Source organism: Saccoglossus kowalevskii, chromosome 2, assembly GCF_978046115.1.
Source record: "Saccoglossus kowalevskii chromosome 2, keSacKowa6.1, whole genome shotgun sequence".
Classification (NCBI taxonomy): domain Eukaryota; kingdom Metazoa; phylum Hemichordata; class Enteropneusta; family Harrimaniidae; genus Saccoglossus; species Saccoglossus kowalevskii.
In genome coordinates, this window is record NC_140642.1 from 1,095,457 (window position 1) to 1,110,354 (window position 14,898).

Consider the following 14,898-nt stretch of genomic DNA (forward strand, 5'->3'; position numbering starts at 1 on the left):
AGGTCCTATAGTATATTGCAACACTGATTCCTATAATGTATAGCTTTAGGTCCTATAGTATAATGCAACACTGATTCCTATAATGTATAGCTTTAGGTCCTATAGTATAATGCACACTGATTCCTATAATGTATAGCTTTAGGTTCTATAGTATATTGCAACACTGATTCCTATAATGCATAGCTTTAGGTCTTATAGTATATTGCAACACTGATTCCTATAATGCATAGCTTTAGGTCTTATAGTATATTGCAACACTGATTCCTATAATGTATAGCTTTAGGTCCTATAGTATATTGCAACACTGATTCCTATAATGTATAGCTTTAGGTCCTATAGTATAATGCAACACTGATTCCTATAATGTATAGCTTTAGGTCCTATAGTATAATGCACACTGATTCCTATAATGTATAGCTTTAGGTTCTATAGTATATTGCAACACTGATTCCTATAATGCATAGCTTTAGGTCTTATAGTATATTGCAACACTGATTCCTATAATGCATAGCTTTAGGTCTTATAGTATATTGCAACACTGATTCCTATAATGTATAGCTTTAGGTCCTATAGTATAATGCAACACTGATTCCTATAATGTATAGCTTTAGGTCCTATAGTATATTGCAACACTGATTCCTATAATGTATAGCTTTAGGTCCTATAGTATAATGCAACACTGATTCCTATAATGTATAGCTTTAGGTTCTATAGTATAATGAAACACTGATTCCTATAATGTATAGCTTTAGGTTCTATAGTATAATGAAACACTGATTCCTATAATGTATAGCTTTAGGTCCTATAGTATAATGAAACACTGATTCCTATAATGTATAGCTTTAGGTCCTATATTATAATGCACACTGATTCCTATAATGTATAGCTTTAGGTCCTATAGTATAATGCAACACTGATTCCTATAATGTATAGCTTTAGGTTCTATAGTATAATGAAACACTGATTCCTATAATGTATAGCTTTAGGTTCTATAGTATAATGAAACACTGATTCCTATAATGTATAGCTTTAGGTCCTATAGTATATTGCAACATTGATTCCTATAATGCATAGCTTTAGGTTCTATAGTATATTGGAACACTGATTCCTATAATGTATAGCTTTAGGTCCTATAGTATAATGCAACACTGATTCCTATAATGTATAGCTTTAGGTCCTATAGTATAATGCACACTGATTCCTATAATGTATAGCTTTAGGTTCTATAGTATATTGCAACACTGATTCCTATAATGCATAGCTTTAGGTCTTATAGTATATTGCAACACTGATTCCTATAATGCATAGCTTTAGGTTCTATAGTATAATGCAACACTGATTCCTATAATGTATACATGTAGCTTTAGGTTCTATAGTATATTGCAACACTGATTCCTATAATGTATAGCTTTAGGTCCTATAGTATATTGCAACACTGATTCCTATAATGTATAGCTTTAGGTCCTATAGTATATTGCAACACTGATTCCTATAATGTATAGCTTTAGGTTCTATAGTATAATGCAACACTGATTCCTATAATGTATAGCTTTAGGTTCTATAGTATATTGCAACACTGATTCCTATAATGTATAGCTTTAGGTTCTATAGTATATTGCAACACTGATTCCTATAATGTATAGCTTTAGGTCCTATAGTATATTGCAACACTGATTCCTATAATGTATAGCTTTAGGTTCTATAGTATATTGCAACACTGATTCCTATAATGTATAGCTTTAGGTCCTATAGTATATTGCAACACTGATTCCTATAATGTATAGCTTTAGGTCCTATAGTATAATGCAACACTGATTCCTATAATGTATAGCTTTAGGTCCTATAGTATAATGCACACTGATTCCTATAATGTATAGCTTTAGGTTCTATAGTATATTGCAACACTGATTCCTATAATGCATAGCTTTAGGTCTTATAGTATATTGCAACACTGATTCCTATAATGCATAGCTTTAGGTCTTATAGTATATTGCAACACTGATTCCTATAATGTATAGCTTTAGGTCCTATAGTATATTGCAACACTGATTCCTATAATGTATAGCTTTAGGTCCTATAGTATAATGCAACACTGATTCCTATAATGTATAGCTTTAGGTCCTATAGTATAATGCACACTGATTCCTATAATGCATAGCTTTAGGTCTTATAGTATATTGCAACACTGATTCCTATAATGTATAGCTTTAGGTCCTATAGTATATTGCAACACTGATTCCTATAATGTATAGCTTTAGGTCCTATAGTATAATGCAACACTGATTCCTATAATGTATAGCTTTAGGTCCTATAGTATAATGCACACTGATTCCTATAATGTATAGCTTTAGGTTCTATAGTATATTGCAACACTGATTCCTATAATGCATAGCTTTAGGTCTTATAGTATATTGCAACACTGATTCCTATAATGCATAGCTTTAGGTCTTATAGTATATTGCAACACTGATTCCTATAATGTATAGCTTTAGGTCCTATAGTATAATGCAACACTGATTCCTATAATGTATAGCTTTAGGTCCTATAGTATATTGCAACACTGATTCCTATAATGTATAGCTTTAGGTCCTATAGTATAATGCAACACTGATTCCTATAATGTATAGCTTTAGGTTCTATAGTATAATGAAACACTGATTCCTATAATGTATAGCTTTAGGTTCTATAGTATAATGAAACACTGATTCCTATAATGTATAGCTTTAGGTCCTATAGTATAATGAAACACTGATTCCTATAATGTATAGCTTTAGGTCCTATATTATAATGCACACTGATTCCTATAATGTATAGCTTTAGGTCCTATAGTATAATGCAACACTGATTCCTATAATGTATAGCTTTAGGTTCTATAGTATAATGAAACACTGATTCCTATAATGTATAGCTTTAGGTTCTATAGTATAATGAAACACTGATTCCTATAATGTATAGCTTTAGGTCCTATAGTATATTGCAACATTGATTCCTATAATGCATAGCTTTAGGTTCTATAGTATATTGGAACACTGATTCCTATAATGTATAGCTTTAGGTCCTATAGTATAATGCAACACTGATTCCTATAATGTATAGCTTTAGGTCCTATAGTATAATGCACACTGATTCCTATAATGTATAGCTTTAGGTTCTATAGTATATTGCAACACTGATTCCTATAATGCATAGCTTTAGGTCTTATAGTATATTGCAACACTGATTCCTATAATGCATAGCTTTAGGTTCTATAGTATAATGCAACACTGATTCCTATAATGTATACATGTAGCTTTAGGTTCTATAGTATATTGCAACACTGATTCCTATAATGTATAGCTTTAGGTCCTATAGTATATTGCAACACTGATTCCTATAATGTATAGCTTTAGGTCCTATAGTATATTGCAACACTGATTCCTATAATGTATAGCTTTAGGTTCTATAGTATAATGCAACACTGATTCCTATAATGTATAGCTTTAGGTTCTATAGTATATTGCAACACTGATTCCTATAATGTATAGCTTTAGGTTCTATAGTATATTGCAACACTGATTCCTATAATGTATAGCTTTAGGTCCTATAGTATATTGCAACACTGATTCCTATAATGTATAGCTTTAGGTTCTATAGTATATTGCAACACTGATTCCTATAATGTATAGCTTTAGGTCCTATAGTATATTGCAACACTGATTCCTATAATGTATAGCTTTAGGTCCTATAGTATAATGCAACACTGATTCCTATAATGTATAGCTTTAGGTCCTATAGTATAATGCACACTGATTCCTATAATGTATAGCTTTAGGTTCTATAGTATATTGCAACACTGATTCCTATAATGCATAGCTTTAGGTCTTATAGTATATTGCAACACTGATTCCTATAATGCATAGCTTTAGGTCTTATAGTATATTGCAACACTGATTCCTATAATGTATAGCTTTAGGTCCTATAGTATATTGCAACACTGATTCCTATAATGTATAGCTTTAGGTCCTATAGTATAATGCAACACTGATTCCTATAATGTATAGCTTTAGGTCCTATAGTATAATGCACACTGATTCCTATAATGTATAGCTTTAGGTTCTATAGTATATTGCAACACTGATTCCTATAATGCATAGCTTTAGGTCTTATAGTATATTGCAACACTGATTCCTATAATGCATAGCTTTAGGTCTTATAGTATATTGCAACACTGATTCCTATAATGTATAGCTATAGGTCTTATAGTATAATGCACACTGATTCATATAATGCATAGCTTTAGGTTCTATAGTATATTGCAACACTGATTCCTATAATGTATAGCTTTAGGTCCTATAGTATAATGCAACACTGATTCCTATAATGTATAGCTTTAGGTCCTATAGTATAATGCACACTGATTCCTATAATGTATAGCTTTAGGTTCTATAGTATATTGCAACACTGATTCCTATAATGCATAGCTTTAGGTCTTATAGTATATTGCAACACTGATTCCTATAATGCATAGCTTTAGGTCTTATAGTATATTGCAACACTGATTCCTATAATGTATAGCTTTAGGTTCTATAGTATAATGAAACACTGATTCCTATAATGTATAGCTTTAGGTTCTATAGTATAATGAAACACTGATTCCTATAATGTAGAGCTTTAGGTCCTATAGTATAATGCAACACTGATTCCTATAATGTATAGCTTTAGGTCCTATAGTATAATGCACACTGATTCCTATAATGTATAGCTTTAGGTTCTATAGTATATTGCAACACTGATTCCTATAATGCATAGCTTTAGGTTCTATAGTATATTGCAACACTGATTCCTATAATGTATAGCTTTAGGTTCTATAGTATAATGAAACACTGATTCCTATAATGCATAGCTTTAGGTTCTATAGTATATTGCAACACTGATTCCTATAATGTATAGCTTTAGGTTCTATAGTATATTGCAACACTGATTCCTATAATGTATAGCTTTAGGTCCTATAGTATAATGCACACTGATTCCTATAATGTATAGCTTTAGGTCCTATAGTATAATGCACACTGATTCCTATAATGTATAGCTTTAGGTTCTATAGTATAATGAAACACTGATTCCTATAATGTATAGCTTTAGGTTCTATAGTATAATGAAACACTGATTCCTATAATGTATAGCTTTAGGTCCTATAGTATAATGCAACACTGATTCCTATAATGTATAGCTTTAGGTCCTATAGTATAATGCACACTGATTCCTATAATGTATAGCTTTAGGTTCTATAGTATATTGCAACACTGATTCCTATAATGCATAGCTTTAGGTCTTATAGTATATTGCAACACTGATTCCTATAATGCATAGCTTTAGGTTCTATAGTATAATGCAACACTGATTCCTATAATGTATAGCTTTAGGTTCTATAGTATATTGCAACACTGATTCCTATAATGTATAGCTTTAGGTCCTATAGTATATTGCAACACTGATTCCTATAATGCATAGCTTTAGGTTCTATAGTATATTGCAACACTGATTCCTATAATGCATAGCTTTAGGTTCTATAGTATAATGCAACACTGATTCCTATAATGTATAGCTTTAGGTTCTATAGTATATTGCAACACTGATTCCTATAATGTATAGCTTTAGGTTCTATAGTATATTGCAACACTGATTCCTATAATGTATAGCTTTAGGTCCTATAGTATATTGCAACACTGATTCCTATAATGTATAGCTTTAGGTTCTATAGTATATTGCAACACTGATTCCTATAATGTATAGCTTTAGGTTCTATAGTATATTGCAACACTGATTCCTATAATGTATAGCTTTAGGTCCTATAGTATATTGCAACACTGATTCATATAATGCATAGCTTTAGGTTCTATAGTATATTGCAACACTGATTCCTATAATGTATAGCTTTAGGTCCTATAGTATAATGCAACACTGATTCCTATAATGTATAGCTTTAGGTCCTATAGTATAATGCAACACTGATTCCTATAATGCATAGCTTTAGGTTCTATAGTATAATGCAACACTGATTCCTATAATGTATAGCTTTAGGTTCTATAGTATATTTCAACACTGATTCCTATAATGTATAGCTTTAGGTCCTATAGTATATTGCAACACTGATTCCTATAATGTATTGCTTCAGGTCATATAGTATAATGCACACTGATTCCTATAATGTATAGCTTTAGGTTCTATAGTATATTGCAACACTGATTCCTATAATGTATAGCTTTAGGTTCTATAGTATATTGCAACACTGATTCCTATAATGTATAGCTTTAGGTCCTATAGTATATTGCAACACTGATTCCTATAATGCATAGCTTTAGGTTCTATAGTATATTGCAACACTGATTCCTATAATGTATAGCTTTAGGTTCTATAGTATATTGCAACACTGATTCCTATAATGTATAGCTTTAGGTTCTATAGTATATTGCAACACTGATTCCTATAATGCATAGCTTTAGGTTCTATAGTATATTGCAACACTGATTCCTATAATGTATAGCTTTAGGTCCTATAGTATATTGCAACACTGATTCCTATAAGGCATAGCTTTAGGTTCTATAGTATATTGCAACACTGATTCCTATAATGTATAGCTTTAGGTCCTATAGTATATTGCAACACTGATTCCTATAATGCATAGCTTTAGGTTCTATAGTATAATGCACACTGATTCCTATAATGTATAGCTTTAGGTTCTATAGTATATTGCAACACTGATTCCTATAATGCATAGCTTTAGGTTCTATAGTATATTGCAACACTGATTCCTATAATGTATAGCTTTAGGTCCTATAGTATATTGCAACACTGATTCCTATAATGCATAGCTTTAGGTTCTATAGTATAATGCACACTGATTCCTATAATGTATAGCTTTAGGTTCTATAGTATATTGCAACACTGATTCCTATAATGTATAGCTTTAGGTTCTATAGTATATTGCAACACTGATTCCTATAATGTATAGCTTTAGGTCCTATAGTATATTGCAACACTGATTCCTATAATGCATAGCTTTAGGTTCTATAGTATATTGCAACACTGATTCCTATAATGTATAGCTTTAGGTTCTATAGTATATTGCAACACTGATTCCTATAATGCATAGCTTTAGGTCCTATAGTATAATGAAACACTGATTCCTATAATGTATAGCTTTAGGTTCTATAGTATAATGCACACTGATTCCTATAATGTATAGCTTTAGATTCTATAGTATAATGCAACACTGATTCTTATAATGTATAGCTTTAGGTCCTATAGTATAATGCAACACTGATTCCTATAATGTATAGCTTTAGGTCCTATAGTATAATGCACACTGATTCCTATAATGTATAGCTTGCGGTTCTATAGTATAATGAAACACTGATTCCTATAATGTATAGCTTTAGGTTCCATAGTATAATGAAACACTGATTCCTATAATGTATAGCTTTAGGTCCTATAGTATAATGCACACTGATTCCTATAATGTATAGCTTTAGGTTCTATAGTATAATGAAACACTGATTCCTATAATGTATAGCTTTAGGTTCTATAGTATAATGAAACACTGATTCCTATAATGTAGAGCTTTAGGTCCTATAGTATAATGCAACACTGATTCCTATAATGTATAGCTTTAGGTCCTATAGTATAATGCACACTGATTCCTATAATGTATAGCTTTAGGTTCTATAGTATATTGCAACACTGATTCCTATAATGCATAGCTTTAGGTTCTATAGTATATTGCAACACTGATTCCTATAATGTATTGCTTCAGGTCATATAGTATAATGCACACTGATTCCTATAATGTATAGCTTTAGGTTCTATAGTATAATGAAACACTGATTCCTATAATGCATAGCTTTAGGTTCTATAGTATATTGCAACACTGATTCCTATAATGCATAGCTTTAGGTTCTATAGTATATTGCAACACTGATTCCTATAATGTATAGCTTTAGGTCCTATAGTATATTGCAACACTGATTCATATAATGCATAGCTTTAGGTTCTATAGTATATTGCAACACTGATTCCTATAATGTATAGCTTTCGGTTCTATAGTATATTACAACACTGATTCCTATAATGTATAGCTTTAGGTCCTATAGTATATTGCAACACTGATTCCTATAATGTATAGCTTTAGGTCCTATAGTATAATGAAACACTGATTCCTATAATGTATAGCTTTAGGTCCTATAGTATATTGCACACTGATTCCTATAATGTATAGCTTTAGGTTCTATAGTATAATGCAACACTGATTCCTATAATGTATAGCTTTAGGTTCTATAGTATAATGCACACTGATTCCTATAATGTATAGCTTTAGGTTCTATAGTATATTGCAACACTGATTCCTATAATGTATAGCTTTAAATCCTATAGTATATTGCAACACTGATTCCTATAATGTATAGCTTTAGGTTCTATAGTATAATGCAACACTGATTCCTATAATGTATAGCTTTAGGTTCTATAGTATAATGCACACTGATTCCTATAATGTATAGCTTTAGGTTCTATAGTATAATGCAACACTGATTCCTATAATGTATAGCTTTAGGTTCTATAGTATAATGCACACTGATTCCTATAATGTATAGCTTTAGGTTCTATAGTATAATGCACACTGATTCCTATAATGTATAGCTTTAGGTTCTATAGTATATTGCAACACTGATTCCTATAATGTATAGCTTTAGGTACTATAGTATATTGCAACACTGATTCCTATAATGTATAGCTTTAGGTTCTATAGTATAATGCAACACTGATTCCTATAATGTATAGCTTTAGGTCCTATAGTATAATGCACACTGATTCCTATAATGCATAGCTTTAGGTTCTATAGTATATTGCAACACTGATTCCTATAATGTATAGCTTTAGGTCCTATAGTATAATGCACACTGATTCCTATAATGCATAGCTTTAGGTTCTATAGTATATTGCAACACTGATTCCTATAATGTATAGCTTTAGCTCCTATAGTATAATGCACACTGATTCCTATAATGTATAGCTTTAGGTTCTATAGTATATTGTAACACTGATTCCTATAATGTATAGCTTTAGGTCCTATAGTATAATGCACACTGATTCCTATAATGCATAGCTTTAGGTCCTATAGTATATTGCAACACTGATTCCTATAATGTATAGCTTTAGGTCCTATAGTATATTGCAACACTGATTCCTATAATGTATAGCTTTAGGTCCTATAGTATAATGCACACTGATTCCTATAATGTATAGCTTTAGGTTCTATAGTATATTGCAACACTGATTCCTATAATGTATAGCTTTAGGTCCTATAGTATAATGAAACACTGATTCCTGTAATGTATAGCTTTAGGTCCTATAGTATATTGCAACACTGATTCCTATAATGTATAGCTTTAGGTTCTATAGTATAATGCAACACTGATTTCTATAATGTATAGCTTTAGGTTCTATAGTATAATGCACACTGATTCCTATAATGTATAGCTTTAGGTTCTATAGTATAATGCAACACTGATTCCTATAATGTATAGCTTTAGGTTCTATAGTATAATGCACACTGATTCCTATAATGTATAGCTTTAGGTTCTATAGTATAATGCACACTGATTCCTATAATGTATAGCTTTAGGTTCTATAGTATATTGCAACACTGATTCCTATAATGTATAGCTTTAGGTCCTATAGTATATTGCAACACTGATTCCTATAATGTATAGCTTTAGGTTCTATAGTATAATGCAACACTGATTCCTATAATGTATAGCTTTAGGTCCTATAGTATAATGCACACTGATTCCTATAATGCATAGCTTTAGGTTCTATAGTATATTGCAACACTGATTCCTATAATGTATAGCTTTAGGTCCTATAGTATAATGCACACTGATTCCTATAATGCATAGCTTTAGGTTCTATAGTATATTGCAACACTGATTCCTATAATGTATAGCTTTAGCTCCTATAGTATAATGCACACTGATTCCTATAATGTATAGCTTTAGGTTCTATAGTATATTGCAACACTGATTCCTATAATGTATAGCTTTAGGTCCTATAGTATAATGCACACTGATTCCTATAATGCATAGCTTTAGGTCCTATAGTATATTGCAACACTGATTCCTATAATGTATAGCTTTAGGTCCTATAGTATATTGCAACACTGATTCCTATAATGTATAGCTTTAGGTCCTATAGTATAATGCACACTGATTCCTATAATGTATAGCTTTAGGTTCTATAGTATATTTCAACACTGATTCCTATAATGTATAGCTTTAGGTTCTATAGTATAATGAAACACTGATTCCTGTAATGTATAGCTTTAGGTCCTATAGTATATTGCAACACTGATTCCTATAATGTATAGCTTTAGGTTCTATAGTATATTGCAACACTGATTCCTATAATGCATAGCTTTAGGTCCTATAGTATAATGCACACTGATTCCTATAATGTATAGCTTTAGGTTCTATAGTATAATGCACACTGATTCCTATAATGTATAGCTTTAGGTTCTATAGTATAATGCACACTGATTCCTATAATGCATAGCTTTAGGTTCTATAGTATATTGCAACACTGATTCCTATAATGCATAGCTTTAGGTTCTATAGTATATTGCAACACTGATTCCTATAATGCATAGCTTTAGGTTCTATAGTATATTGCAACACTGATTCCTATAATGCATAGCTTTAGGTTCTATAGTATATTACAACACTGATTCCTATAATGTATAGCTTTAGTTTCTATAGTATATTACAACACTGATTCCTATAATGTATAGCTTTAGGTCCTATAGTATATTGCAACACTGATTCTTATAATGTATAGCTTTAGGTTTTATAGTATATTGCAACACTGATTCCTATAATGCATAGCTTTAGGTCCTATAGTATAATGCAACACTGATTCCTATAATGTATAGCTTTAGGTCCTATAGTATAATGAAACACTGATTCCTATAATGTATAGCTTTAGGTCCTATAGTATAATGCACACTGATTCCTATAATGTATAGCTTTAGGTCCTATAGTATAATGCACACTGATTCCTATAATGTATAGCTTTAGGTCCTATAGTATATTGCAACACTGATTCCTATAATGCATAGCTTTAGGTCCTATAGTATAATGCACACTGATTCCTATAATGTATAGCTTTAGGTCCTATAGTATAATGCAACACTGATTCCTATAATGCATAGCTTTAGGTCCTATAGTATAATGCACACTGATTCCTATAATGCATAGCTTTAGGTCCTATAGTATAATGAAACACTGATTCCTATAATGTATAGCTTTAGGTTCTATAGTATAATGAAACACTGATTCCTATAATGTATAGCTTTAGGTTCTATAGTATAATGAAACACTGATTCCTATAATGTATAGCTTTAGGTCCTATAGTATAATGAAACATTGATTCCTATAATGTAGAGCTTTAGGTCCTATAGTATAATGCACACTGATTCCTATAATGTATAGCTTTAGGTCCTATAGTATAATGCACACTGATTCCTATAATGTATAGCTTTAGGTCCTATAGTATAATGAAACACTGATTCCTATAATGTATAGCTTTAGGTCCTATAGTATAATGAAACACTGATTCCTATAATGTAGAGCTTTAGGTCCTATAGTATAATGCACACTGATTCCTATAATGTATAGCTTTAGGTCCTATAGTATAATGCACACTGATTCCTATAATGTATAGCTTTAGGTCCTATAGTATAATGCACACTGATTCCTATAATGCATAGCTTTAGGTCCTATAGTATAATGCACACTGATTCCTATAATGTATAGCTTTAGGTCCTATAGTATAATGCACACTGATTCCTATAATGCATAGCTTTAGGTCCTATAGTATAATGCACACTGATTCCTATAATGTATAGCTTTAGGTCCTATAGTATAATGCACACTGATTCCTATAATGCATAGCTTTAGGTCCTATAGTATAATGCAACACTGATTCCTATAATGTATAGCTTTAGGTCCTATAGTATAATGAAACACTGATTCCAATAATGCATAGCTTCAGTGTGTAAACACTATGTACCGGCGACATGCCGCACTGTTTGGCGATCAGCAAGCACATGGAAGACAAATTGTGGGACCAAACAAATGACACATGGTTTACGGTGATTTGACACATCACACCGCTGGCTAAAAAAATTAAATAGTGTAACGGGCACGTTGGTTTTGACTGCCTATTTATGGTGTAACGTTATCGCCATCTTGGAGTTGTAAGGCTTCGTCCTGATGACTATGCTCATTAGCATAGGCGGCAGCTTCAAAGCGAGTGGAACGCGAAGTACTTTTCAAGCGTTCTGCAACGAATGTTGTATGACTACTTTGACTTTGTTGAGTGCATCAAGGAAAATAATTTGCATGCAGTGAAAAAAAAATCATTCACGATGTGCAACGTTTTGCCATGACAGCAGTTGTTTGCAATCGTCTGCCTTCGTTTAGATCATAACTGGACTCCAAACTTGTGGTCTATGATCAATTAGCTGGTATTTTAACCAGAAATGAAATACTTTGTAATAGTTGTGAAAAGTAAACAAAAACGGCGTTGGTTTGTGGTGTGAATGGAATTATTTTTGTATCATAATTTTCGAAGTCAGTATTACTGAAAATTATGGTTTATTTTTTTAAATGAACCCCAATTTTCTGTGGTCCATATTGATCTTAATGTAGCGGGAAGGTAAATTTTCTTTCTTTTCTTGATTTTTCAATAATTGATAAAACGGTTACTTTGTACCTTGATTCATCACCCAGCTTTTCGAAATTTCGGAAAGACCAGTGCTCAAACGCTAACACTACTACCGTTTCGTTAATATTTACATAATGTTTATAATATGCATATGTATACTACCGGTAATACTCTGTTGTTGACGATTCTGATAGAACGGGTGACAAGCTTCCTGACGCAAACAATTCATATTAATCTAACATTCATTGTCAGCATTATTATCAGTCAAGACTTTGTCTGAGAAATCGTTTTATTTTCTAAGTCTATATTCTATTTTAATAACACCATCTTACTAACGCAATGACGATGTAAAGACAGAAAGCAAAGACGCCAATGACAGACAAGGCAAAGAAAAATCTGCAATTCAGGGTCATAATTTTACTAATTTAGGCTTGCCTGCAGCCTGTTGTGATTCAGATATAAAATTACAGGACTTTCGCGTTCACCCCTCGTTTACGCAATTTATATTTATTTTTCAAGAATTTTTCATCTAGGTCATATTATGACCAACCTCGCGAGTGGTTCGAAGGCGACAATTAGGCTGAAATATTCGCATCAACGCGAAAGAGTTTCAACTACATAACCGATGACAACACCGATACGCGAGACCATTGAGGGTTGGTGATCAGACGAGGAAGTGAGTACAGGAAATCTGTTGCTCGTCGGCTCGTCGTTTCCGTTTATGCAGAGAGCGTGCACCAATCTAATTTTCCGTTGACACTGCTGTTTTAGTTTTCTATCTTCAGCAGCAGTTTCAATCCATTCACATAGCTTTACGTTTTTGTTCTCTTAATATTCTTAATAAAACGATACACGCTTTATTGATGAATATAGTCATAACAAATTATACTTGCTAATGAAAAAAAAAGAACGTAACATCGTGTGAAACGTACTTTGCGCTCTACCCACTTTAAAGCTGCCGCCTATGCTAATGAGCATAGTTGCGGACGAAGCCTTACAACTTCAAGATGGCGTTAATGTTACCAGCTCCCTGATGTTACACCGTAATAGGGCAGCCAACACCAATGTGCATGTGTTTTGTAACCCCTTTCATCCCCTCCGGGGGATGTTATATATATTTTAATTAATCAATCAATGTTAAATACTTGCTGATTACCGAACCGTGCGGCATGTCGTCGGTAAATACTTGTTTACCGTAGTCGAGCAGTAGGCAAAATAACCATTTAAAACTAAACATTTCTATAAGGCATGCTGTGTACCCTTACATCGATCGACCATTGAGATTCACGCTTTTCGACCAACCAACCAACCAATGGGAATCGTGCTCTTCGCAGAGTGACACTGCAATCCTGTCGCAGAGTGCAATAATCGACATTGGACGAGTCGCACAATTGCGACGCAGATTTAGTTTTTAGACCCCCATACATACCTCACAGAGGTCCATCTGATATACCTACATATACAATATCAAAGAAATTGGACAAGCAGTTTTCAAGGAGAAGTCAAAAATATAATTTTTTCACCAAAAATATCAAAGCAATCAGACTAACAGTTTTCAAAAAGTCGAAAATAAAAATTTTACCAAAAATTACAAAAATATTCATCAAAATTAGAAAAATGAAGATATCATCATAAAATGAACAAATCTGAGAGAGGTCCACCCAAGTATTAAAGCATTTGGGCTAGCGGTTGTCAAGAAGAAGTCGAAAATAGCATTTTTGACCAAAAATGACAAAAATATTCACTATAAATAGAACAATTGAACATATCCACACGAAATGAACAAATCTGAGAGAGAAAGACCCAAGGTACCTTCCTAGAAAGTTTCACATCTATACAGTTTGTGGTTTTTAAGAAGAAGTCGGAAATGTAAAATTGATGACAGCGACGACGGCGGACGCCGGAAACCGACGGACAATCAGTCATACTATAAGCTCCGCTCGACTTCGTCGACAGCGGATCTAATTATACATCAAAGCTATAATGCCTGACTGACCTTTGAGTTTGCTGTTGTAGAAAGCATTCAATAAATTGAAATCTAAATCAAGATCAGAATGTCTCACCTTTGAGCTCGCTGTTGTAGAAAGCATTCAATAAATTGAAATCTAAATCAAGATCAGAATGTCTCACCTTTGAGCTCGC

The 14,898-nt window shown here is 32.4% G+C and overlaps 1 protein-coding gene across 2 annotated transcripts in view; it reads right to left on the bottom strand.

Annotated features, from left to right (window-relative positions):
* Positions 1-14,898, bottom strand: part of LOC100375456 (coiled-coil domain-containing protein 60-like) — a 59,363-nt gene that overhangs the window by 13,110 nt on the left and 31,355 nt on the right. The gene's annotated exons all lie outside the window — the stretch shown is intronic.